The following is a 4756-nucleotide window of genomic DNA, read 5'->3' as shown; positions in this document are numbered from 1 at the left end:
CACTCCAATCTCTGGATCTGTCTTTACCTGGCCACCTCCCCTCTGTGTTCTGGAGTGTCTTCTCCTATTCCATCTTTTATAAGGACACTCATTATTGGACTTAGGGTCCACCCTAATCCAAGATGATTTTATTTCAGTATCCTTACCTTAATTACATCTGCATAGGCTTTTATTCTAAATAAGGTCACATTCTGAGGTTCTAGGTAGACATGTCTTTTAGAAGGCCACTATTCAATCCACTATAGTGGCTTTATTCATAATTACCAAAATCTCGAAAAGCCCAAACATTCTCCAATGGCGAATGGATCAATAAATTATGGAACACCCCTACAGCTCAGCAATAAAATAGAATAAACTCCTACTTACATGTAACAAAATGGATGGATCTCAAAGACCTCATGCTAAGTGAGACATTCCAGACACAAAAGCTATATACTCTGTGATTCCATCTATACAACAGCATCCTGGAAAAAGCTAAAATTCAGGGACAAAATCAGATCAGTAATTGTCAGGGGTTGGGGATGGGAGATGGGAATTGAGCACAAGATAGAACTTGAGGGACGATAGAAATGATTAACATTTTAATTGTTATGGTGTTATATGTATATACAGATATATACATATCTGTATATATTTGCCAGCACTCATACTAGTTTAGGCCCATCAATGGCCAGGCCAAGGAGAGTCAATTAAATTTAATAAGCAATGGGGGGAGACATCGAAAGTTTTTGAGTAAAGATGTTAATCACCCTTGTGGTAAACATATACAATGGAATATTATTCAGCCATAGAAAAGAATGAAATCTTGCCATTTGCAACAATATGGATGGAGCTAGAACATATAATGCTAAGCAAAATAAGTCAGCCAGAGAAAGACAAATACCATATGATTTCACTCATACGTGGAATTTAAGAAACAAATGAGCAAAGGAAAAAAAAAAGAGACAAACCAAAAAACACACTTTAACTATAGAGCGCTTTGGTTACCAGAGAGGAGGTGGGTGGGGGGAATCAGTGAAATAGGTGAAGAGGATTAAGGAGTGCACTGAGTAATGTATGGAATTGTTGAATCACTGTATTGTCCACCTGAAACTAATGTAACAGTATATGCCAATTTTGCTGGAATTAAAATAAAAAAATAATAAACATGTTAACCACCTTAATCTTAAAAAGAGAAAAAATAATTTGTTGAATGAATCAGGACATGCAAAGCCGAGAGAGAAGGAGACCGGTTTTAAGAATCTGAGCAGGAGGGCGCCTGGGTGGCTCAGTTGGTTAAGCGACTGCCTTCGGCTCAGGTCATGATCCTGGAGTCCCAGGATCGAGTCCCACATCGGGCTCCCTGCTCAGCAGGGAGTCTGCTTCTCCCTCTGACCCTCTTCCCTCTCGTGATCTCGTGATCTCTATCTCTCATTCTCTCTCTCTCAAATAAATAAATAAAATCTTTAAAAAAAAAAAAGAATCTGATCAGGAAATGTGTCAGTCTGGCAGAGGCAGTGGGGAGTGAACAGTGTCAGAAAACATAACTACTGGGATACCTGATAGGAATTTCAAATCCAAGATAGCCAAACCTAACTTCTTCCCCCATCAAACATGCTTCTCTCACAAACTACCTCATCTTAGTAAACAGCAACTCCACTTTTCCAAGGTCCCTGATCAAAAACAGAGGTGTCATCATTGACTCTTTATTGTCAATCTCACATCTATTCATCAGCAAATCCTAAAGCTCCATCTTTAATATTTGCTCAAAGTCTCTCATTTCTCTAACTTCATTGAAGGCATCCAGATCCAAGCCACCAGCACCACATTCCTAAAATTTCCCATTGCTCCCTAACTGGTTTCTAGTGTCATCCTCTCCAGGCCTTACTCCAGTTAGTAGCCAGAGTCATTTTTTTTTTAAAACATAAGTCAGATTATTTAATTTCTCTGTGCAAAAACCTCCAATTGTATTGTGTCACATTAGTAAAAACAAAGGTTCTACAATAGCCTATAGGATCTTACATAATCTGGCCTTCTATTCCTCCTGACCTCATCTCCTACTACTCTTCTTCTAGCTTACTCCCCCTCCAGTCATACTGGCTACTTCACTGTACCTTGAAGCATGCATAGATATACTCCTGCTTCAGGGCTTTTATATTTACCATTCTCTTTGTTAATCTGCTCTTCCCTCAGATGTCTACAAGGCTAACTTCCCTTGAAAATATCATCTCTGCAATGGGACCTTTTTGAAAACCCTATTTAAAATTATATCCCTCATCCCCAGCTCTCCTTATCCCTTTTCTCCACTTAATTTTTCTCCTTAGCACTTTCCATTATCTGAGATATTACATGCATTTACATTACTGAATTTCTATTGATCTAAAGATGCAAAAATTCATATTTTAGCACATTTTAACATCTCTGAAATCAAAATGTCTCATAATTGATAGTGTCTTATTTTAATTAGTAACATTTTTGTGGTAATACATAAAATAATGATGTATTTAATAGTTGTTGGCCTCTTAGACTCAATTAAATATGGTAACATTTATTATCTATTTATTTGCATTTGAATATAAATTCTAAGAATGGTTTCTCTTGCTTAGTACTATTTCCCTAGCTCCTAGAATTGTCTATGGCTAATAGTAAGTGTTCAGTAAATACTTAACCAATGAATACTGAATAAGAATATTAAATGAATGAATGGCTATTGCAGACAAGTATATAGAGGAAGTATCTGGCAACAGGTTACATGTTGAAAGTAGTAGTATTTGTAGCAATAGTTAATGTAAGTCTTGGAGCCCAGGTACCTGAATATACGATCAGTTACTAGTAATAGGGAAGTTGGGAGGAGAAGCTTTCCTGTGGTTGAAGGGAAAAAAGAATTTGATAAGAGCTTAGTAATAGGACTATTTGAAAAGAATGGACAGGTGTAATTGGAATCACAAGGGATAGAGCATACACCTAGTGCATAATGGTTACTAGAACCTGGAGAAAGAGACTCATAAAGGGACTGCCTTTACAGAAGCAATGACATCCTGGCAAGGCAATCAGCCAGCCCTTGATGACCTTACAAGGAAATAACAAAAATCAATCATCTCTCTTAATTTTATCTCTTCTTGATTCTCCCCATTGGTCAAATCCAACTGAAAGTCAGAAGGCATGGAAACTCATGAATGCAGTTATTAGAGGTAGGCCTCCAAGGGCAAGGAGCAGGGTAAAGAGTAGAGGGTGTTTCTGAAGGAGCAGAGGGAAAATGCCACAAGAAATGAAGTGACTTTCAAAGTCACATAGCTAATATGACTGTAAGATGAAAATTATAAAAGATTTTATAAAAGATATTGATAAGATAAGAAGTTGGTTGAAAAAAGAAATAAGAGGATTAAAAAAAAAAAGTAAGAGAATGTGATCAGGCAGGAGACTAGAATAAAGCCATACACTAGAGATTTAGGGTATATTTTGGTCTGTTAAAAGAAACTGCATCCCAAAATGTTAAAGAGAAAACTATATATATATACCAAAATAAGGTTAACTACTATGAAGGGATAGAATATGATTCTAAAAAATGAAAAATAAAAAAGATTTAAAAAAAATGGATGGATAAGACGTTGGTTGAAAAAGGGAAAAAGAAAAATTCAAAAAAAGAAAAGAAAATTTAAAAAATTAACTTTGAAAGACTAAAAATTCATGGGAACACAACAGTTCAAGATCTTTGGGATACAGCAAAGGCAGTCCTAAGAGGAAAGTATATAGCAATACAAGCCTTTCTCAAGAAACAAGAAAGGTCTCAAATACACAACCTAACCCTACACCTAAAGAAGCTGGAGAAAGAAGAGCAAATAAAGCCTAAATGCAGCAGGAGAAGAGAAATAATAAAGATAAGAGCAGAAATCAATGAAATAGAAACCAAAAGAACAGCAGAGGGATCAACGAAATTAGGAGCTGGTTCTTTGAAAGAATTAACAAGATTGATAAAACTCTGGCCAGACTTACCAAAAAGAAAAGAGAAATGACCCAAATAAATAACATCATGAATGAAAGAGGAGAGATCACAACCAAAACCAAAGAAATACAAACAATTATAAGAACATATTATGAGCAACTCTATGCCAGCAAATTAGACAATCTGGAAGAAATGGATGCATTCCTAGAGATGTATCAACGACCAAAACTGAACCAGGAAGAAATAGAAAACCTGAACAGACCTATAACCACTAAGGAAATTGAAACAGTCATCAAAAATCTCCCAACAAACAAAAGCCCAGGGCCAGACGGCTTCCCAGGGGAATTCTACCAAACATTTAAAGAAGAATTAATACCTATTCTTCTGAAACTGTTCCAAAAAGTAGAAATGGAAGGAAAACTTCCAAACTCGTTTTATGAGGTCAGCAATACCTTGATCCCAAAACCAGACAAAGACCCCATCAAAAAGGAGAATTACAGACCAATATCCTTGATGAATATGGATGCAAAAATTCTCACCAAAATACTAGCCAATAGGATCCAACACTACATTAAAAGGATTCTTCACCACGACCAAGTGGGATTTATCCCTGGGCTGCAAGGTTGGTTCAACATCCACAAATCAATCAGTGTGATACAATACATTAATAAAAGAAAGAACAAGAACCATATGATCCTCTCAATAGATGCAGAAAAAGCATTTGACAAAGGACAGCATCCTTTCTTGATCAAAACTCTTCAGAGTATAGGGATAGAGGGTACGTACCTCAATATCATAAAAGCCATCTATTAAAAACCCACAGCCAATACCATT

The sequence above is a fragment of the Zalophus californianus genome, chromosome 11, assembly GCF_009762305.2.
Source record: "Zalophus californianus isolate mZalCal1 chromosome 11, mZalCal1.pri.v2, whole genome shotgun sequence".
Taxonomy (NCBI): Eukaryota; Metazoa; Chordata; class Mammalia; order Carnivora; family Otariidae; genus Zalophus; species Zalophus californianus.
The sequence above is the reverse complement of the archived record's forward strand: the minus strand, read 5'-3'. Positions refer to the sequence as shown.